The following is a 24,433-nucleotide window of genomic DNA, read 5'->3' as shown; positions in this document are numbered from 1 at the left end:
CTCTCCCTGTGACTCGTACAGGATATGGATAAAGGAAGAGAGGGAGGAGAGGTCCATTGTATGTCCAGGAAATGCAGAATAGAGGAAAGAGAAAAAAAACAAGCAATAGATTATGAAGCAATGGAAAGGATTTGAGAGGTACATGATACATGTATTTTACTTCAGAAACCGTAATAACATACAGTCATGGCTGAAAGTGTTGGCATCCTTGAAATTGTTCCAGAAAATTTAGTATTTCTACCAGAAAATTATTGTATTTTCACGTTTTGTTTTATGATATAAATGAAAACGCCAAACTGTGCCACAAAAAACGAGCACTAATATGGCTCATTTGGCAAAAATGTAAAAAGTAACAGCTCTCAGAATAGGAAGATACAAAAACAAATACATTTTGCTAAAATATTGTTTTTAGTGTGTAAAAATAGCAAATCATAAAAACTATATAAATCTGTTATTGCTGTAATCGTAGCAACCTAACGAACAAATCGGTCTTATCACTTTTGCCGCATGGTGAACGGCGCAAAAAAAATGAAATAAAAACAATAACTGAATTACTGGTTTTGTTTATTATGTGTCTGAAAAATTTGAATAAAAAGCGATAAAAAAATATTATGTACCCCAAACTGATATAAAAAAAATCTGCAACTTGTCCCACAAAAAATAAGCCCTCATACAGCTCTGTTTGCCAAAAAAAAAAAAATTTTCAGCTCTCAGAATTTGGTGACAAAAACACCCCACTTTTGATAAAAAAAAAACATTTTTATTATGTGATAGCAGCAAAACCTAAAAAAGCTATATAAATCTGGTATTGCTGTAATCGCACCGACCCGATGAATAAATCTGCCTCATCACTTATACTGCATGGTGAGCTGCGTAAAAATAAAAATAAGAACTATTCTTGTACTGCTGTCTATTTGTTCATTCTACCTCCCAAAAATCGTAATAAGGCTCGGCTCACATTTATCCTGTGCTGATCACTTACGTCGGGGTTTCCATGTAAATTCCCCAATACCGCGATTCATACAAAACCCGGACAGAACCACTCACTTATGATGCAGATGGAGTCACTTTGGACTGGTCTGTGTTCCAGCGGTGAGCACTGGAGAAGACACCAAGCTTCTCCATCTGCCTGATAGTGGGTGGTTCCCTCGAGGGTTTCATCTGAATTGCAGTTTTGTGGGATTTACGTGGAAAACCTCCCGTAAGTGCTCAGCATAGAACACAAGATAGTGATCCCAGCCTTATTCTGGAAGCAATCGAATAATATTATGTACCCCAAAATGTTACCAATAAAATCCATAATTTATCCCGCACAAAACCAGCCCCCACTCAAATCCGTTATCCGTCACTAGAAATACAGGGGGTTCCCCCTTTAATGGTAGAACAAAGACTATGGAAAAGTGACATGGCTCTCACCCCTCAAATAAAATACAGTAAATTCTCGCTCCCAAGTCCAAATGCCCCCTCCTCTGCCCCACCATGCCTAAACCACAGTAAGAGGCCATATTTTTGGCATTACTGTAATGGAGAGAAGGCACTTAACTTACGGGTGCGTATCGCAAGAAGCACGAGATGGGTACAATGTGGCGCTACACTGTATGGGGGCACAATGTATGGGTACTAGACTAGCAGATTTGCAATTCTCCAGAATAAAGCACAGCATGGATGCTACAAAATGGTCACTTCAGCCGTAGAGGAATTCATTGAGAGGTGCAGTCACTTTTGTTGTTTTTTTTCTACTGTTTTGGCACATTTGGGGCTCCGCAAATGTCACCCGCAAACTATTCTAGCAAAATCTGTGCTCCAAAAGCCAAATAGCGCCCCTTCCTTCTCAGCCCTGACGTGTGGCCTAAGTAATTTCTGGCAATTTAAGGGGCATCACCGCATTCGGGAGAAATTGTGCAAGAAATTGTGGGGTCTAGTTTCACCTATTAACCTTGTGTACCTGACAAATTTGCAGCAAATGCAAAAATTGCAGTTTTACTACTATGCAAATTGCCTCTTCAGAGAAAAAGAGGACTTGAACTCCATAGCGCCACCTGTTGGAAGTAGCGATCCTACAAGTCACAATCAACCCTTGTAGGACTTGTAGGATCGCTACTTCTAACAGGTGGCGCTATAGAGTTCAAGTCCTCTTTTTCTCTGAAGAGGCAATCTGCATATTACATTTCCCAGAGGAGCATTGCACGGTAGTTACCTTGACAAGCCAGAGCTGGTATGTCACTCTCCACAAGGAGAAAACTTACCCCTAAGGCTACTTTCACACTAGCGTTGTACGACGCACGTCGCAATGCGACGTGGCGACGTACCGACGCATACTGTGAAAGCGCCGCATAACGGGGGCAGCGGATGCAGTTTTTCAACGCATCCGCTGCCCCATTGTGAGCTCCGGGGAGGAGGGGGCGGAGTTCCGGCCGCGCATGCGCGGTCGGAAATGCTGGACACGACGCACCAAAAAACGTTACATGCAACGTTTTTTTGTGCCGACGGTGCAACGCAACACGACGCAACCGTCGCACGACGGTTGCGACGTGTGGCAATGCGTCAAAATGCGTTGCAAATGTGTCATGGTTCCCAATGGCAAGGGAACATCAGAGAACTTAAATAACAGACTAGCTCTTGGGTGATGGAATCTCGAGCTGACCGTGAGCTAAACCTACCACACAACTAACAGTGGCCGGGTGACGTACCTACGTTTTATCCCTAGACGCCCAGCGCCAGCCGGAGAACTAACTAACCCTAATAGAGGAAAAAACAGACCTGGCTTACCTCTAGGGAAATTCCCCCAAAAAGGAGACAGAAGCCCCCCACATATATTGACGGTGAGTTCAGAGGAAAAGACATACGCAGTATGAAGGTAGGTTCAGCAAAGCGAGGTCCGCTTACTAGATAGTAAGAAGATACAATAGGGAACTTCACGGTCAGCTGAAAACCCTATTAAAATACCATCCAGAAATTACTTTAAGACTCATGTGTCAACTCATGACACCGGAGTAGTAATTTCGGCCCACAAGAGCTTCCAGCTACAGAAACATAACATAACTGTGAACTGGAACAAAAATGCAAACAAACTTAGGACAAAGAGTCCAACTTAGCTGATAGTAGTCTAGAAGCAGGAAAATGCAACAGAAAGGCTCTGGTTACATTGATGGCCGGCACTAGAATAACTGAGCAGCAAGGCTAAATAGGATACTCCCATATCCTGATGAAAACAGGTGAACAGAGAAAGTGAAGCACACAAGTCCAGTACCACCAGTGACCACCGGGGGAGCCCAAAAACCGAATTCACAACAGTACCCCCCCTCAAGGAGGGGGCACCGAACCCTCACAAGAACCACCAGGGCGATCAGGATGAGCCCTATGAAAGGCACAGACCAAATCAGAGGCATAAACATCAGAGGCTGTCACCCAAGAATTATCCTCCTGACCGTAGCCCTTCCACTTGACCAGATACTGAAGTTTCCGTCTGGAAACACGGGAGTCCAAGATCTTCTCCACAACGTACTCCAATTCACCCTCCACCAACACCGGAGCGGGAGGCTCAACGGAAGGCACAACCGGTACCTCATACCTGCGCAATAATGACCGATGGAAGACATTATGGATAGAAAAAGATGCCGGGAGGTCCAATCGAAAGGACACAGGGTTAAGAATCTCCAAAATCTTATACGGGCCGATGAACCGAGGCTTAAACTTAGGAGAAGAAACCCTCATAGGGACAAAACGAGAAGACAACCACACCAAGTCCCCAACATGAAGACGAGGACCAACACGACGACGGCGGTTAGCAAAATGCCGAGTCTTCTCCTGGGACAACTCCAAATTGTCCACCACCTGTCCCCAAATCCGATGCAACCTATCCACCACAGTATCCACTCCAGGACAATCCGAAGACTCCACCTGACCAGAAGAAAAGCGAGGATGAAACCCCGAATTGCAAAAGAAAGGAGAAACCAAAGTGGCAGAACTAGCCCGATTATTGAGGGCAAACTCCGCCAACGGCAAAAAGGCAACCCAGTCATCCTGATCCGCAGACACAAAACACCTCAAATAAGTCTCCAAGGTCTGATTAGTTTGCTCAGTCTGGCCATTAGTCTGAGGATGGAACGCAGACGAAAAAGACAAATCAATGCCCATCCTAGCACAGAACGCCCGCCAAAATCTAGCCACGAACTGGGTCCCCCTGTCAGAAACGATATTCTCCGGAATACCATGCAAGCGAACCACATTTTGAAAAAACAGAGGAACCAACTCGGAAGAGGACGGCAACTTAGGCAAGGGCATCAAATGAACCATCTTTGAAAAACGGTCACACACCACCCAGATGACAGACATTTTCTGAGAAACAGGGAGATCAGAAATAAAATCCATAGAGATGTGAGTCCAAGGCCTCTTTGGAATAGGCAAAGATAACAACAATCCGCTAGCCCGAGAACAACAAGGTTTGGCCCGAGCACAAACATCACAAGACTGCACAAAAACTCGTACATCTCGAGACAGAGAAGGCCACCAGAAGGACCTAGCCACCAAATCCCTGGTACCAAAGATCCCGGGATGACCTGCCAACGCAGAAGAATGAACCTCCGAGATGACTCTACTGGTCCAATCATCAGGAACAAACAGTCTACCAGGCGGGCAACGATCAGGTCTATCCGCCTGAAACTCCTGCAAAGCCCGTCGCAGGTCTGGGGAAACAGCAGATAATATCACCCCATCCTTAAGGATACCTGTAGGTTCAGAATCACCAGGGAAATCAGGCTCAAAACTCCTAGAAAGGGCATCCGCCTTCACATTTTTAGAACCTGGTAAGTATGAGACCACAAAATTAAACCGAGAGAAAAACAACGACCAGCGCGCCTGTCTAGGATTCAGGCGCCTGGCAGACTCAAGATAAATCAAATTCTTGTGATCGGTCAATACCACCACCTGATGTCTAGCCCCCTCAAGCCAATGACGCCACTCCTCAAAAGCCCACTTCATAGCCAAAAGCTCCCGATTACCAATATCATAATTTCGCTCGGCGGGCGAAAATTTTCGAGAAAAGAACGCACAAGGTCTCATCACGGAGCAATCGGAACTTTTCTGCGACAAGACCGCCCCAGCTCCGATCTCGGAAGCATCGACCTCAACCTGAAAAGGAAGAGTAACATCAGGCTGACGCAACACAGGGGCGGAAGAAACGCGGCGCTTAAGCTCCTGAAAGGCCTCCACAGCAGCAGGGGACCAATCAGCAACATCAGCACCCTTTTTGGTCAAATCAGTCAAAGGTTTAGCAACATCAGAAAAACCAGTTATAAATCGACGATAAAAATTAGCAAAGCCCAAAAATTTCTGAAGGCTCTTAAGCGAAGAAGGTTGCGTCCAATCACAAATAGCCCGAACCTTGACAGGATCCATCTCAATGGAAGAGGGGGAAAAAATGTACCCCAAAAAAGAAATCTTTTGAACCCCAAAAATACACTTAGAACCCTTCACACACAAGGAATTAGCCCGCAAAACCTGAAAAACCCTCCTGACCTGTTGGACATGAGAATCCCAGTCATCCGAAAAAATCAAAATATCATCCAGATACACGATCATGAATTTATCCAAATATTCCCGGAAAATGTCATGCATAAAGGACTGAAAGACTGAAGGGGCATTTGAAAGACCAAAAGGCATTACTAAATACTCAAAATGGCCCTCGGGCGTATTAAATGCGGTTTTCCACTCATCCCCCTGCTTAATTCGCACCAAATTATACGCCCCACGGAGATCAGTCTTAGAGAACCACTTAGCCCCTTTTATTCGAGCAAACAAATCAGTCAGCAGTGGCAGAGGATACTGATATCTGACTGTAATTTTATTCAAGAGTCGATAATCAATACACGGCCTCAAAGAGCCATCTTTTTTAGATACAAAGAAAAAACCGGCTCCTAAGGGAGATGAAGAAGGACGAATATGTCCCTTTTCCAGGGACTCTTTAATATATTCTCGCATAGCAGCATGTTCAGGTACAGATAGATTAAATAAACGACCCTTTGGAAATTTACTGCCCGGAATCAGATCTATGGTACAATCGCAATCTCTGTGAGGAGGTAGTGAACCAAGCTTAGGCTCCTCAAAAACATCACGATAATCAGATAAAAATTCCGGAATCTCAGAGGGAATAGATGACGAAATGGAAACCAAAGGTACGTCCCCATGAGCCCCCTGACATCCCCAGCTTAACACAGACATTGCTTTCCAGTCAAGAACTGGGTTATGAGATTGTAACCATGGCAATCCGAGCACCAAAACATCATGTAGATTGTACAACACAAGGAAGCGAATCGTCTCCTGGTGGTCTGGATTCATACGCATAGTCACTTGTGTCCAGTATTGTGGTTTATTACTAGCCAATGGTGTAGAGTCAATACCCTTCAGAGGTATAGGAACTTCCAGAGGCTCTAGATCAAACCCACAGCGCCTGGCAAAGGACCAATCCATAAGACTCAAAGCGGCACCAGAGTCGACATAGGCATCCGCGGTAATTGACGATAATGAACAAATCAAGGTCACAGACAGAATAAACTTAGACTGTAAAGTGCCAATTGAAATAGACTTATCAACCTTTTTTGTACGTTTAGAGCATGCTGATATAACATGAGTTGAATCACCACAATAGAAGCACAACCCATTTTTTCGCCTAAAATTCTGCCGTTCGCTTCTGGACAGAATTCTATCACATTGCATATTTTCTGGAGCCTTCTCAGAAGACACCGCCAAATGGTGCACAGGTTTGCGCTCCCGCAAACGCCGATCAATCTGAATAGCCATTGTCATGGACTCATTCAGACCTGTAGGTGCAGGGAACCCCACCATAACATCTTTAATGGCATCAGAGAGACCCTCTCTGAAATTCGCCGCCAGGGCGCACTCATTCCACTGAGTAAGCACAGACCATTTACGAAATTTTTGGCAGTATATTTCAGCTTCATCTTGCCCTTGAGATAGGGCCATCAAGGTTTTTTCAGCCTGAATCTCTAAATTAGGTTCCTCATAAAGCAACCCCAAAGCCAGAAAAAACGCATCCACATTGAGCAACGCAGGATCCCCGGGTGCCAACGCAAATGCCCAATTGTGAGGGTCACCCCGCAGCAAGGAAATTACTATCCTAACCTGCTGTGCGGGATCTCCAGCGGAGCGAGATCTCAGGGAAAGAAATAATTTACAATTATATTTGAAATTCAGGAAACGAGATCTATCCCCGGAGAAAAATTCTGGTATAGGAATTCTAGGTTCAGATATAGGAGCATGAAAAACAAAATCCTGTAAATTTTGAACCTTCGTAGTAAGATTATTCAAACCTGTAGCCAAACTCTGAGGATCCATTTTAATCAGGTGAGATCAGAGCCATTCAAGGATTAGAAGGAGAGAGAGAGGCAAAGGCTGCAATTAGTGCAGAAATGCAACTGAGTCAACTATAGAGCAAGCTCAGAAGAAAAAAAAAAAAATCTGCAGACTTCTTTTTTCTCTCCTTTCTTCTGCCAACGGTTTTAACCCTTGGCCGGCCATACTGTCATGGTTCCCAATGGCAAGGGAACGTCAGAGAACTTAAATAACAGACTAGCTCTTGGGTGATGGAATCTCGAGCTGACCGTGAGCTAAACCTACCACACAACTAACAGTGGCCAGGTGACGTACCTACGTTTTATCCCTAGACGCCCAGCGCCAGCCGGAGAACTAACTAACCCTAATAGAGGAAAAAACAGACCTGGCTTACCTCTAGGGAAATTCCCCCAAAAAGGAGACAGAAGCCCCCCACATATATTGACGGTGAGTTCAGAGGAAAAGACATACGCAGTATGAAGGTAGGTTCAGCAAAGCGAGGTCCGCATACTAGATAGTAAGAAGATACAATAGGGAACTTCACGGTCAGCTGAAAACCCTATTAAAATACTATCCAGAAATTACTTTAAGACTCATGTGTCAACTCATGACACCGGAGTGGTAATTTCGGCCCACAAGAGCTTCCAGCTACAGAAACATAACATAACTGTGAACTGGAACAAAAATGCAAACAAACTTAGGACAAAGAGTCCAACTTAGCTGATAGTAGTCTAGAAGCAGGAAAATGCAACAGAAAGGCTCTGGTTACATTGATGGCCGGCACTAGAATAACTGAGCAGCAAGGCTAAATAGGATACTCCCATATCCTGATGGAAACAGGTGAACAGAGAAAGTGAAGCACACAAGTCCAGTACCACCAGTGACCACCGGGGGAGCCCAAAAACCAAATTCACAACACAAATGTTAGTCTATGGAGAAAAAACGTATCCTGCAAGCAATTTTGCCCGATGCGTTTTTTATCCAATACGACGCATTGCGCCGTGCGTCGTACGACGCTAGTGTGAAAGTAGCCTTAGACCTCAGTTTTACTACTAAAATGTCATATTTCTACAACCCCTGGCAAAAATCATGGAATCACCGGCCTTGGAGGATGTTCAATCAGTTGTTTAATTTTGTAGAAATAAAGCAGATCACAGACATGGCACAAAACTAAAGTCATTTCAAATGGCAACTTTCTGGCTTTAAGAAACACTAAAAGAAATCAAGAACAAAAAATGTGGTAGTCAGTAAAGGTTACGGTACTTTTTTTTAACCAAGCATAGGGAAAAATTATGGAATCACTCAATTCTGAGGAAAAAATTATGGAATCATGAAAAACAAACAAAAAAACACTCCAACACATCACTAGTATTTTGTTGCACCACCTCCGGCTTTTATAACAGCTTGCAGTCTCTGAGGCATGGACTTAATGAGTGTCACACAGTACTCTTCATCAATCTGGCTCCAACCTTCTCTGCCAGATCAGCTTTGCAGGTTGGAGCCTTGTCACGGACCATTTTCTTCAACTTCCACCAAAGATTTTCAATTGGATTGAGATCCGGACAATTTGCAGGCCATGACATTGACCTTGTGTGTCTTTTTATAAGTACTGTTTTCATAGTTTTCGCTCTATGGCAGGATGCATTATCATCTTGAAAATTGATTTCATCATCCCCAAACATCCTTTCAATTGATGGGATAAGAAATGTGTCCAAAGTATCAACATAAACTTGTGCATTTATTGAAGTCTAGCTGAAGAGCCCGGCATTTCCTGGGCATAGTAAATATCTGTGGTTAGTTATAGCACCTCACTCTTATTTTCCCATCACACCTCTCATTTTCCCCCTCACTCCTCTTATTTTCCCCCTCACTCCTCTCATTCCCCCCTCACTCCTCTCATTCCCTGCTAACACTTGTCATTTTGACTTCACATCTGTCATTTTCTGATCACTCCACTATTTTCCCTCACTCCTCTTATTTTGCACTCACACCTTTTCATTTTCACCTCACACCTCTCATTTTCACCTTACACCTCTCATTTTCACTTCACACCTTTCATTTTCACCTCACACCTCTCATTTTCCCCTCAGTATATACATGTTTGTCATCTCCCTTACATATAGTATACACCTGTAAATAGTATATACCTGCTGTATGTCATCTCCTCCTGTATATTGTATATACCTATGTGTCATCTCCTCCTGTATATAGTATATACCTGTATGTCATCTCTTCTGTATATAGTATATACCTGTATGTCATCTCCTCCTATATATAGTATATACCTGTATGTCATCTCCTGTATATAGTAGATACCTGTATGTCATCTCCCCTGTATATAGTATATACCTGCTGTATGTCATCTCCTGTATATACCTATGTGTCATCTCCTCTTTTATATAGTATATACCTGTATGAAATCTCCTCCTGTATATAGTATGTACCTGTATGTCATCTCCTCCTGTATATAGTATGTACCTGTATGTCATCTCCTCCTGTATATAGTATATACCTGTGTGTCATCTCCTGTATATAGTATATACCTGTGTGTCATCTCCTCCTGTATATACAGGTCCTTCTCAAAAAATTTGCATATAGTGTTAAATTTCATTATTTACCATAATGTAATGATTACAATTAAACTTTCATATATTATAGATTCATTATCCACCAACTGAAATTTGTCAGGTCTTTTATTGTTTTAATACTGATGATTTTGGCCTACAACTCCTGATAACCCAAAAAACCTGTCTCAATAAATTAGCATATCAAGAAAAGGTTCTCTAAATGACCTATTACCCTAATCTTCTGAATCAACTAATTAACTCTAAACACATGCAAAAGATACCTGAGGCTTTTAAAAACTCCCTGCCTGGTTCATTACTCAAAACCCCCATCATGGGTAAGACTAGCGACCTGACAGATGTCAAGAAGGCCATCATTGACACCCTCAAGCAAGAGGGTAAGACCCAGAAAGAAATTTCTCAACAAATAGGCTGTTCCCAGAGTGCTGTATCAAGGCACCTCAATGGTAAGTCTGTTGGAAGGAAACAATGTGGCAGAAAACGCTGTACAACGAGAAGAGGTGACCGGACCCTGAGGAAGATTGTGGAGAAGGACCGATTCCAGACCTTGGGGAACCTGAGGAAGCAGTGGACTGAGTCTGGTGTGGAAAGGCGTGTGCAGGAAATGGGCTACAGGTGCCGCATTCCCCAGGTAAAGCCACTTTTGAACCATAAACAGCGGCAGAAGCGCCTGACCTGGGCTACAGAGAAGCAGCACTGGACTGTTGCTAAGTGGTCCCAAGTACTTTTTTCTGATGAAAGCAAATTTTGCATGTCATTCGGAAATCAAGGTGCCAGAGTCTGGAGGAAGACTGGGGAGAAGGAAATGCCAAAATGCCTGAAGTCCAGTGTCAAGTACCCACAGTCAGTGATGGTGTGGGGTGCCATGTCAGCTGCTGGTGTTGGTCCACTGTGTTTCATCAAGGGCAGGGTCAATGCAGCTAGCTATCAGGAGATTTTGGAGCACTTCATGCTTCCATCGGCTGAAATGCTTTATGGAGATGAAGATTTCATTTTTCAGCACGACCTGGCACCTGCTCACAGTGCCAAAACCACTGGTAAATGGTTTACTGACCATGGTATTACTGTGCTCAATTGGCCAGCCAACTCTCCTGACCTGAACCCCATAGAGAATCTGTGGGATATTGTGAAGAGAAAGTTGAGAGACGCAAGACCCAACACTCTGGATGAGCTTAAGGCCGCTATTGAAGCATCCTGGGCCTCCATAACATCTCAGCAGTGTCACAGGCTGATTGCCTCCATGCCACGCCGCATTGAAGCAGTCATTTCTGCCAAAGGATTCCCGACAAAGTATTGAGTGCATAACTGAACATTATTATTTGATGGTTTTTTTGTTTGTTATTAAAAAACACTTTTATTTGATTGGACGGGTGAAATATGCTAATTTATTGAGACAGTTTTTTTGGGTTATCAGGAGTTGTAGGCCAAAATCATCAGTATTAAAACAATAAAAGACCTGACAAATTTCAGTTGGTGGATAATGAATCTATAATATATGAAAGTTTAATTGTAATCATTACATTATGGTAAATAATGAAATTTAACACTATATGCTAATTTTTTGAGAATGACCTGTAGTATATACCTGTGTCATTTGCTCCTGTATATAGTATATACCTGTGTGTCATCTCCCTTGTATATAGTAAGTACCTGTATGTCATCTCCTGTATTATACCTCGTTCACACGTTATTTGGTCAGTATTTTTACCTCAGTATTTGTAAGCAAAATTGGCAGCCTGATATATCCCCAGCCAACAGGAAGCCGTCCCCCTGGCAGTATATATTAGCTCACACATACACATAATAGACAGGTCATGTGACTGACAGCTGCCGTATTTCCTATATGGTACATTTGTTGTCCTTGGAGTTTGTCTGCTTATTAATCAGATTTTTATTTTTGAAGGATAATACCAGACTTGTGTGTGTTTTAGGGCGAGTTTCATGTGTCAAGTTGTGTGTGTTGAGTTGCGTGTGGCGACATGCATGTAGCGACTTTTGTGAGATGAGTTTTATGTGGCGACATGCGTGTAGCAACTTTTTGTGTGTCAAGTTGCATGTGACAAGTTAGTGTAGCAAGTTGTGTGCAGCAAGTTTTGCGCATGGTGAGTTTTGCGCGTGGCGAGTTTTATGTGTGGTGCATTTTGAGTATGTGTAAGTTTTGTGTGAGGCAACTTTTGCATGTGTTGCAACTTTTGTGCATGTGGCAATTTTTCCGCGTGTGCAAGTTTTGCGTGTGGCGAGTTTTCCATGAGGTGAGTTTTGCACGTGTGACTAGTTTTGTGTGAGCCTAGTTTTGCATGTGGTGAATTTTGCGCATGGCGAGTTTTGAGCGGCAACTTTTGTGTTTTGACTTTTATGTGGCGAGGTTGGTGTATGTGTGGTGAAATGTGTGCTGAGGGTGGTATATGTGTTCAAGCACGTGGTAGTGTGTGGCACGTTTTGTGTGCGTGTGCATATCCCCGTGTGGTGAGTATCCCATGTCGGGGCCCCACCTTAGCAACTGTACGGTATATACGCTTTGGCGCCATCGCTCTCCTTCTTTAAGTCCCCCTTGTTCACATCTGGCAGCTGTCAATTTGCCTCCAACACTTTTCCTTTCACTTTTTCCCCATTGTGTAGAGGCAACATTGTTTGGTGAATTGGAACGCGTGCGATTAAAATTTCGCCTCACAACATAGCCTATGATGCTCTCGGGGGCCAGATGTGTGACTGTGCAAAATTTTGTGGCTGTAGCTGCAACAGTGCAGATGCCAATCCCGGACATGTACACATACACACACACACATTCAGCTTTATATATTAGATGTAATGACAGCCGTCTCCCCAGTGCCTTTACCTGACATGCAGCCCCATATCATCAATGACTGTGGAAATTTGCATGTTCTCTTTAGGCAGTCATCTTTATAAATCTCATTGGAACGGCACCAAGCAAACGTTCCAGCATCATCACCTTGCCCAATGCAGATTCGTGATTTATCACTCAATATGACTTTCATCCTGTCATCCACAGTCCACGATTGCTTTTCCTTAGCCCATTGTAACCTTGTTTTTTTCTGTTTAGGTGTTAATGATGGCTTTCATTTAACTTTTCTGTATGTAAATCCCATTTCCTTTAGGCGGTTTCTGTTATGATCTGGTGGCCTAAGAGCGGCATGAGACGTACTCTGGAGAATGTGGTAACTGTACTGACCGCAGACCCTGGACTTAACACCGCAACTAGAAGTAGCTGTGGGATGTACCTACCAATCCTAGACACCTCGTCACAGCCGGAGGACTAATTAACCCTATAGATAGAAAAGGGAAAACTATCTTGCCTCAGAGAAAATTCCCAAAGGATAGGCAGCCCCCCACAAATATTGACTGTGAGAGGAGAGGAAGGAACATACACAGGCTGAAAACAGAATTTAGCAAAGGAGGCCAATCTAGCTAGATAGAAAAGATAGGACAGAGAACTATGCGGTCAGTATTAAAAATACTAAGAAATGTCCACCACAGATAATACAAAAAACACTCCAAATCTAACTAAAGACTTGGAGGGTAAATCTGCCTCTCCAGAGATTCCAGCTCGGCTGCATAAATCCTTACACAGATTAAGCTGGACAAGAAAAAACATGCAATGCACTGAACAATGAGGCCCACAACATGTGGGCAGAAAAACAAGCAGAACTTATCTTGAAGAAATGAACTGCAAGCAGGGGTGACCAGGAAGGAATGTGAATCCTCCAGAAACAATGAACAACTGGCACTCACCAAAGGGTGAGGCCAGACTAAATAGCCCCGTCCGACGTGGACGCACCTGATGACTGCTGTGAAGGACAAACAGTAGCACTACCACTTATAACCACCAGAGGGAGCCCAAGAGCAGAACCCACAACAGAATTCACAACAGTACCCCTCCCTTGAGGAGGGGTCACCGAACCCTCACCAGAGCCCCCAGGCCGATCAGGCGAGCCAAATGGAAGGCACGAACCAAATCGCCAGCATGAACATCGGAGGCAACAACCCAAGAATTATCCTCCTGGCCATAACCCTTCCACTTGACAAGATACTGAAGCCTCCGTCTTGAAAAACGAGAATCCAAGATCTTCTCCACCACATACTCCAACTCCCCACCAATCAACACCGGGGAAGGAGGATCAACAGAGGGAACCACGGGCACCACATATTTCCGCAACAAAGATCTATGAAAAACATTATGGATGGAAAAAGAGGCTGGAAGGGCCAAACGAAAAGACACTGGATTGATAATCTCAGAAATCCTATAAGGACCAATAAACCGAGGCTTGAACTTCGGGGAAGAAACCTTCATAGGAACATGACGGGAAGACAACCAGACCAAATCCCCAACCCGAAGCCGGGAACCCACACGCCGACGACGGTTGGCAAAACGCTGAGCCTCCTCCTGAGACAACACCAAATTGTCCACAACATGAGCCCAAATTTGCTGCAACCTGTCAACCACAGAGTCCACCCCAGGACAATCAGAAGACTCAACCTGCCCTGAAGAAAAACGAGGATGAAACCCAGAATTACAAAAGAAGGGTGAAACCAAGGTAGCAGAACTAGCCCGATTATTAAGGGCAAACTCGGCCAATGGCAAGAAAGCCACCCAATCATCCTGATCGGCAGACACAAAGCATCTCAAATAAGTCTCCAAAGTCTGGTTAGTTCGCTCGGTTTGACCGTTTGTCTGAGGATGAAATGCGGAAGAAAAAGACAAATCAATGGCCAGGTTAGCACAAAAGGACCGCCAAAACCTAGAAACAAACTGGGAACCTCTATCGGACACAATATTCTCCGGAATGCCATGCAAACGAACCACATGCTGAAAAAACAACGGAACCAACTCAGAAGAGGAAGGCAATTTAGGCAAAGGTACCAAATGAATCATCTTAGAAAACCGGTCACAGACCACCCAGATAACAGACATCCTCTGGGAAACAGGAAGATCCGAAATAAAATCCATAGAAATATGCGTCCAAGGCCTCTCAGGGACCGGCAAAGGCAAAAGCAACCCACTGGCGCGGGAGCAGCAAGGTTTGGCCCGCGCACAAGTCCCACAGGACTGCACAAAAGAACGCACATCCCGTGACAAAGAAGGCCACCAAAAGGACCTACTAACCAAATCTCTGGTACCAAAAATCCCAGGATGGCCAGGCAACACAGAACAGTGAACCTCAGAAATCACTTTACTAGTCAATCTGTCAGGAACAAACAGTTTCCCCGCTGGACAGCGATCAGGTTTATCAGCCTGAAACTCCTGAAGAGCCCGTCGCAAATCAGGGGAAATAGTGGAAAGAATCACCCCCTCCTTCAGAATACCAACCGGCTCAAGAACCCCAGGGGAATCAGGCAAAAAACTCCTAGAGAGGGCATCAGCCTTAACATTCTTAGAACCCGGAAGATACGAGACAACAAAATCAAAACGAGAGAAAAACAGGGACCATCGAGCCTGTCTAGGATTCAGCCGTTTGGCAGACTCGAGGTAAATCAGATTCTTATGATCGGTCAAGACCACAATACGGTGCTTGGCCCCCTCAAGCCAATGTCGCCACTCCTCAAATGCCCACTTCATAGCCAACAACTCACGATTGCCGACATCATAATTGCGTTCCGCAGGCGAAAACTTTCGAGAAAAAAAGGCACACGGTTTCATCGAGGAACCATCAGAATTCCTCTGAGACAAAACGGCCCCTGCCCCAATCTCAGAAGCGTCAACCTCAACCTGAAAAGGAAGAGAAACATCCGGCTGACGCAACACAGGGGCAGAAGTAAATCGGCGCTTAAGCTCCTGAAAGGCAGAAACAGCCACAGAGGACCAATTCGTTACATCAGCGCCCTTCCTCGTCAAATCGGTCAGGGGTTTAACCACACTGGAGAAGTTGGCAATGAAACGGCGATAAAAATTAGCAAAGCCCAAAAATTTCTGAAGGCTCTTCACGGATGTGGGCTGGATCCAATCATGAATGGCCTGAACCTTAACCGGATCCGTTTCTATAGATGATGGAGAAAAAATGAAGCCCAAAAAAGAAACCTTCTGTACTCCAAAGGGGCACTTAGACCCCTTCACAAACAAGGCATTATCACGAAGGACCTGAAATACCATCCTGATTTTTTTCACATGAGACTCCCAATCATCTGAAAAAATCAAAATATCATCCAAATATACAATCATGAATTTATCAAGATAATTCCAAAAAATATCATGCATGAAGGACTGAAACACAGATGGGGCATTAGAGAGTCCAAATGGCATCACAAGATATTCAAAATAGCCTTCGGGCGTATTAAACGCAGTTTTCCATTCGTCACCCTGCTTAATACGAACAAGATTATATGCCCCTCGAAGGTAAATCTTAGTAAACCAACTAGCCCCCTTAATCCTGGCAAACAAATCAGAAAGCAAAGGCAAAGGGTATTGGAATTTGACCTTGATCTTATTCAAGAGGCGATAAGCAATACAGGGTCTCAAGGAGCCATCCTTCTTGGCAACAAAAAAAAAACCTGCTCCCAATGCAGAAGAAGATGGCCGAAAATGCCCCTTCTCCAAAGACTCCCTTACATAGCTCCGCATGGCGGCATGTTCAGGCACAGACAGGTTGAAAAGTCGGCCCTTAGGGAACTTACAGCCTGGAATCAAGTCAATAGCACAATCACAGTCCCTATGCGATGGAAGGGAACTGGACTTGGGCTCATCGAAAACATCCTGGAAATCTGACAGAAACTCAGGAATTTCAGAAAAGGGGGAGGAGGAAATTGACATCAGAGGAACGTCATCATGAACCCCCTGACAACCCCAACTAGTCACAGACATAGATTTCCAATCCAACACCGGATTATGTACCTGTAACCATGGAAACCCCAGCACAATAGCATCATGCAAATTATGCAACACCAGGAAACGACAATCTTCCTGATGGGCTGGCGCCATGCACGTGGTTAACTGTGTCCAAAACTGAGGTTTATTTTTAGCCAATGGTGTAGCATCAATGCCCCTCAAAGGGATAGGACTCTGCAATGGCTGTAAGGGAAAACCATAACGTCTGGCAAATTCTAAGTCCATTAAATTTAAAGCGGCGCCTGAATCCACAAATGCCATGACAGAAAATGACGATAATGAGCAGATCAGGGTCACAGATAACAGAAATTTAGGTTGTACAGTACTGATGGTAACGGAATTAGCGATTCTCTTGGCACGCTTAGGGCAATCAGAAATAACATGAGCAGAATCGCCGCAGTAAGGCTACGTTCACATTTGCGTTGTGCGCCGCAGCGTCGGCGCCGCAGCACACAATGCAAACAAAAACGCGGCAAAACGCACGCTAAAACGCTGCGTTTTGCGCCGCATGCGTCGTTTTTGGCCGAAAGTTGGAAGCAAAAAAAATGCAACTTGATGCGTTTCTTGCGTCCAACGCTTGCGGCCATGCGGCGCAAAATGCAGCACAACGCATGTCCATGCGCCCCCATGTTAAATATAGGGGCGCATGACGCATGCGGCGCCGCTGCGGCGCCCGACGCTGCGGCGCTGACCGCAAATGTGAACGTAGCCTAAAAGCACAACCTATTCTGACGTCTGAATCCTTGGCGTTCAGCTCTAGACACAATCCTATCACACTGCATTGGCTCAGGACTCCGCTCAGAAGACAACGCCATAGTGTGCACAACTCTGCGCTCACGCAAGCGCCGATCAATTTGAATGGCCAGAGACATAGAATCACTCAGACCTGCAGGCGTGGGGAACCCCACCATAACATCTTTAACAGATTCAGAAAGACCCTTTCTGAAAATTGCCGCTAAAGCATCCTCATTCCATTTAGGAAGCACAGACCATTTTCTAAATTTCTGGCAATACGATTCTGCCGCTTCTTGACCCTGACACAGGGCCAACAAGGTTTTCTCAGCATGATCCACAGAATTAGGTTCATCATACAATAACCCAAGCGCCTGAAAAAAGGTGTCTACATTAAGCAAGGCCGGATTCCCAGATTCCAGGGAAAATGCCCAATCCTGAGGGTCGCCACGCAACAGAGATATGACAATTTTTACCTGCTGGATAGGGTCACCAGAGGAACGGGGCTTCAGAGCAAAAAACAGTTTACAATTATTTTTAAAGCTCAGAAATTTGGACCTGTCCCCAAAAAACAGATCAGGGGTAGGAATTCTAGGCTCCAAAACAGGAGTCTGCACGATATAATCAGAAATACCATGTACTCTAGCAGCAAGTTGATGCACACGAGAAGCAAGTCCCTGAACATCCATATCAGCGCCTAACTCTTGAGCCACCCAGAGGTAAAGAGGGAAAAAAAACACCACAGAGTACAGAAAAAAGAATGGCTCAGCACTTTCTTTCCCTTCTTTTGAGATGCGGTTAACTCATTGTTGGCCAGTTGTACTGTTATGATCTGGTGGCCTAAGAGCGGCATGAGACGTACTCTGGAGAATGTGGTAACTGTACTGACCGCAGACCCTGGACTTAACACCGCAACTAGAAGTAGCCGTGGGATGTACCTACCAATCCTAGACACCTCGTCACAGCCGGAGGACTAATTAACCCTATAGATAGAAAAGGGAAAACTATCTTGCCTCAGAGAAAATTCCCAAAGGATAGGCAGCCCCCCACAAATATTGACTGTGAGAGGAGAGGAAGGAACATACACAGGCTGAAAACAGAATTTAGCAAAGGAGGCCAATCTAGCTAGATAGAAAAGATAGGACAGAGAACTATGCGGTCAGTATTAAAAATACTAAGAAATGTCCACCACAGATAATACAAAAAAAACTCCAAATCTAACTAAAGACTTGGAGGGTAAATCTGCCTCTCCAGAGATTCCAGCTCGGCTGCATAAATCCTTACACAGATTAAGCTGGACAAGAAAAAACATGCAATGCACTGAACAATGAGGCCCACAACATGTGGGCAGAAAAACAAGCAGAACTTATCTTGAAGAAATGAACTGCAAGCAGGGGCGACCAGGAAGGAATGTGAATCCTCCAGAAACAATGAACAACTGGCACTCGCCAAAGGGTGAGGCCAGACTAAATAGCCCCGTCCGACGTGGACGCACCTGATGACTGCTGTGAAGGACAAACAGCAGCACTACCACTTATAACCACCGGAGGGAGCCCAAGAGCAGAACCCACAACAGAATTCAAAACAGGTTTCTTACAGTTCGGTCACAGACATTGACTCCAGTTTCCACCCAGTCGTTCCTCATTTGTTTTGTTGTGCATTTCCTGTTTTGGAGACATATTGCTTTAAGTTTCCGGTCTTGACCCTTTGATGTCTTCCTTGGTCTACCAGTATGTTTGCCTTTAACAACCTTCCCATGTTGTTTCTATTTGGTCCAGATTTTAGACACAACTGACTGTGAACAACCAACATCTTTTGCAACATTGTGTGATGACTTACCCTCTTTTAACCCCTTTCTGTCATTAGACGTACTATTCTGTCCATGTGGGGTGGGCCCTACTTCCCAAGGACGGAATAGTACGTCATACGCGATCGGCCGCGCTCACGGGGGGAGCGCGGCCGATCGCGGCCGGGTGTCAGCTGACTATCGCAGCTGACATCCGGCACTATGTGCCAGGAGCGGTCACGGATCGCCCCCGGCACATTAACCCCCGGCACACCACGATCAAACATGATCGCGGTGTGCCGGCGGTATAGGGAAGCATCGCGCAGGGAGGGGGCTCCCTGCGGGCTTCCCTGAGACCCCCGGAGCAACGCGATGTGATCGCGTTGCTCCGAGGGTCTCCTACCTCCCTCCTCGCCGCAGGTCCCGGATCCAAGATGGCCGCGGCATCCGGGTCCTGCAGGGAGGGAGGTGGCTTACCGAGTGCCTGCTCAGAGCAGGCACTGGTAAGCCTGCACCGATGTAAGTGAGATCGGTGATCTGATAGAGTGCTGTGCACACTATCAGATCATCGATCTGCAATGTCCCCCCCTGGGACAAAGTAAAAAAGTAAAAAAAAATGTCCACATGTGTAAAAAAAAAATTAAAAAAAATTCCTAAATAAATAAATTTAAAAAAAAAATTATTCCCATAAATACATTTCTTTATCTAAATAAAAAAAAAATCAAACAATAAAAGTACACATATTTAGTATCGCCGCGTCCGTAACGACCCCACCTATAAAACTATATCACTAGTTAACCCCTTCAGTGAACCCCGAAAAAAAAAAAAAAAAAACGAGGCAAAAAAACAACGCTTTATTCTCATACCGCCAAACAAAAAGTGGAATAACACGCGATCAAAAAGACGGATATAAATAAGCATGGTACCGCTGAAAACGTCATCTTGTCCCGCAAAAAACAAGCCGCCATACACCATCATGAGCAAAAAAATAAAAAAGTTATAGTCCTCAGAATAAAGCGATACCAAAATAATTATTTTTTCTATAAAATAGCTTTTATTGTATAAAAGCGCCAAAACAAAAAAAAAATGATATAAATGAGGTATTGCTGTAATCGTACTGACCCGAAGAATAAAACTGCTTTATCAATTTTACCAAACGCGGAACGGTATAAACGCCTCCCCCAAAAGAAATTCATGAATAGCTGGTTTTTGGTTATTCTGCCTCACAAAAATCGGAATAAAAAGCGATCAAAAAAATATCCCGTGCCCGAACATGTTACCAATAAAAACGTCAACTCGTCCCACAAAAAAACAAGACCTCACATGACTCTGTGGTCTCAAATATGGAAAAATTATAGCTCTCAAAATGTGGTAACGCAAAAAATATTTTTTGCAATGAAAAGCGTCTTTCAGTGTGTGATGGCTGACAATCATAAAAATCCGCTAAATAACCCGCTATAAAAGTAAATCAAACCCCCCTTCATCACCCGCTTAGTTAGGGAAAAATTAAAAAAATGTAAAAAATGTATTTATTTCCATTTTCCCATTAGGGTTAGGGCTAGGGTTAGGGTTAGGGCTAGGGTTAGAGTTAGGGCTAGGGTTGGGGCTAAAATTAGAGTTAGGGTATGGATTACATTTACGGTTGGGAATAGGGTTGGGATTAGGGTTAGGGGTGTGTCTGGGTTAGAGGTGTGGTTAGGGTTACTGTTGGGATTAGGGTTAGGGGTGTGTTTGGATTAGGGTTTCAGTTATAATTGGGGGGTTTCCACTGTTTAGGCACATCAGGGGCTCTCCAAACGTGACATGGCGTCCGATTTCAATTCCAGCCAATTCTGCGTTGAAAAAGTAAAACAGTGCTTCTTCCCTTCCATGCTCTCCCGTGCGCCCAAACAGGGGTTTACCCCAACATATGGGGTATCAGCGTACTCGGAACACATTGGAGAACAACTTTTGGGGTCCAATTTCTCCTGTTACCCTTGGAAAAATACAAAACTAGGGGCTAAAAAATAATTTTTGTGGAAAAAATTTTTTTTTTATTTGCATGTCTCTGCGTTATAAACTGTAGTGAAACACTTGGGGGTACAAAGCTCTCACAACACATCTAGATGAGTTCCTTAGGGGTTCTACTTTCCAAAATAGTGTCACTCGTGGGGGGTTTCTACTGTTTAGGTACATTAGGAACTCTGCAAACGCAATGTGATGCCTGCAGACCATTCCATCTAAGTCTGCATTCCAAATGGCGCTCCTTCCCTTCCGAGCCCTCCCATGCGCCCAAACGGTGGTTCCCCCCCACATATGGGGTATCAGCGTACTCAAGACAAATTGGACAACAACTTTTGGGGTCCAATTTCTCCTGTTACCATTGGGAAAATACAAAACTGGGGGCTAAAACATAATTTTTTGGGGAAATTTTTTATTTTTTTTATCTTCACGGCTCTGCGCTATAAACTGTAGTGAAACACTTGGGGGTTCAAAGTTCTCACAACACAACTAGATAAGTTCCTTGGGGGGTCTAGTTTCCAATATTGGGTCACTTGTGGGGGTTTCTACTGTTTAGGTACATTAGGGGCTCTGCAAACGCAATGTGACGCCTGTAGACCAATCCATCTAAGTCTGCATTGCAAATGATGATCCTTCCCTTCCGAGCTCTGCCATGCGCTCAAACGGTGGTTCCCCCCCAGATATCAGGTATCAGCGTACTCAGGACAAATTGGACAACAATATATAGGGTCCAATTTCTCCTGTTACCCTTGGAAAAATACAAAACTGGGGGCTAAAAAATAATTTTTGTGGAAAAAAAATATTTTTTATTTGCACGGCTCTGCGTTATAAACTGTAGTGAAACACTTGGGGGTTCAAAGCTCTCACAACACATCTAGATGAGTTCCTTAAGGGGTCTACTTTCCAAAATGGTGTCACTTGTGGGGGGGTTTTACTGATTAGGTACATTAGGGGCTCTGCAAATGCAATGTGACGCCTGCAGACCATTCCATCTAAGTCTGCATTCCAAATGGCGCGCCATCCCTTCCGAGCCCTCCCATGCGCCCAAACGGTGGTTCCTCCCCACATATGGGGTATCAGCGTACTCAGGACAAATTGGACAACAACTTTTGGGGTCCAATTTCTCCTGTTACCCTCGGGAAAATACAAAACTGGGGGCTAAAAAATAATTTTTGTGGGAAAAAAAATTTGTTTTATTTTTACGGCTCTGCATTATAAACTTCTGTGAAGCACTTGGTGGGTCAAAGTGCTCACCACACCTCTAGATAAGTTCCTTAGGGGGTCTACTTTCCAAAATGGTGTCACTTGTGGGGGGGGTTTCAATGTTTAGGCACATCAGTGGCTCTCCAAACGCAACATGGCGTCCCATCTCAATTCCTGTCAATTTTGCAGTGAAAAGTCAAACGGCGCTCCTTCCCTTCCGAGCTCTCCCATGCGCCCAAACAGTGGTTTACCCCCACATATGGGGTATCAGCGTACTCAGGACAAATTGTACAACAACTTTTGGGGTCCAATTTCTTTTCTTACCCTTTGGAAAATAATAAATTGGGGGCGAAAAGATCATTTTTGTGAAAAAATATGATTTTTTATTTTTACGGTTCTGCATTATAAACTTCTGTGAAGCACTTGGTGGGTCAAAGTGCTCACAACACATCTAGATAAGTTCCTTAGGGGGTCTACTTTCCAAAATCGTGTCACCCGTGGGGGGTTTCAATGTTTAGGCACATCAGTGGCTCTCCAAACGCAACATGGCGTCCCATCTCAATTCCAGTCAATTTTGCATTGAAAAGTCAAATGGCGCTCCTTCGCTTCCGAGCTCTGTCATGCGCCCAAACAGTAGTTTACCCCTACATATGGAGTATCGGCGTACTCAGGACAAATTGTATAACATCTTTTGGGGTCCATTTTTTCCTGTTACCCTTGGTAAAATAAAACAAATTGGAGCTGAAGTAAATTTTGTGTGAAAAAAAGTTAAATGTTCATTTTTATTTAAACATTCCAAAAATTCCTGTGAAACACCTGAAGGGTTAATAAACTTTTTGAATGTGGTTTTGAGCACCTTGAGGGGTGCAGTTTTTAGAATGGTGTCACACTTGGTTATTTTCTATCATATAGACCCCTCAAAATGACTTCAAATGAGATGTGGTCCATAAAAAAAAATGGTGCTGTAAAAATGAGAAATTGATGGTCAACTTTTAACCCTTATAACTCCCTAACAAAAAAAAATTTTGGTTCCAAAATGGTGCTGATGTAAAGTAGACATGTGGGAAATGTTACTTATTAAGTATTTTGTGTGACATATCACTGTGATTTAATTGCATAAAAATTCAAATTTGGAAAATTGCTAAATTTTCAAAATTTTCGCCAAATTTCCATTTTTTTCACAAATAAACGCAGGTAATATAAAATAAATTTTACCACTATCATGAAGTACAATATGTCACTAGAAAACATTGTCAGAATCACCAGGATCCGTTGAAGCGTTCCAGAGTTATAACCTCATAAAGGGACAGTGGTCAGAATTGTAAAAATTGGCCCGGTCCATAACGTGCAAACCACTCTTGGGGGTGAAGGGGTTAAAGGGAATCTGTCAACTGAATTTGGCGGGCCCTTTTTTCGGTCTGATGGGCGGTGTTTTCGGGTCTTTTATTCACCCCTTCCTTTCCCGCTGGCCGCACGCTGGCCGCAATATTGTCTTGAAGTTGATTCGCTTTTCTCCGTAGAACATGCCTGCGCAAGGCAATCTGGCCTTGCGCACACACAGTATGCTTTGCCCAACTACGGGCAAAGACGAAAAGCATTAGTGCGCATGCGCCGGCGCACTATGTCCTGGAAGTATTTTGCTCTGTTCCGGGACATAGCGCGCCGGCGCATGCACACTAATGCTTTTCGGCTTTGCCAGCAGTTGGGCAAAGCATTCAGCGCGTTTGCGCAGGCGTGTTCTATGGAGGAAAGCGAATCAACTTCAAGACAATATCGCGGCCAGCGTGCGACCAGCGGGAAAGGAAAGGGTGAATAAAATACCCGAAAACACCGCCCATCAGACCGAAAAAAGGTCCCACCAAATTCAGGTGACAGGTTCCCTTTAAGAGTATGATAATCCTCTCCTTTGTTTCAATTGACATCTCTCATGTTGGAGCC

The 24,433-nt window shown here is 44.2% G+C and overlaps 1 protein-coding gene across 2 annotated transcripts in view; it reads right to left on the bottom strand.

Annotated features, from left to right (window-relative positions):
* PHLDB1 (pleckstrin homology like domain family B member 1) overlaps positions 1-24,433 on the bottom strand; it is a 282,210-nt gene that overhangs the window by 182,103 nt on the left and 75,674 nt on the right. The window lies entirely within an intron of this gene.

This window comes from Ranitomeya variabilis, chromosome 4, assembly GCF_051348905.1.
Source record: "Ranitomeya variabilis isolate aRanVar5 chromosome 4, aRanVar5.hap1, whole genome shotgun sequence".
Taxonomy (NCBI): Eukaryota; Metazoa; Chordata; class Amphibia; order Anura; family Dendrobatidae; genus Ranitomeya; species Ranitomeya variabilis.
This window is presented reverse-complemented; position numbering and strand designations above follow the sequence as displayed.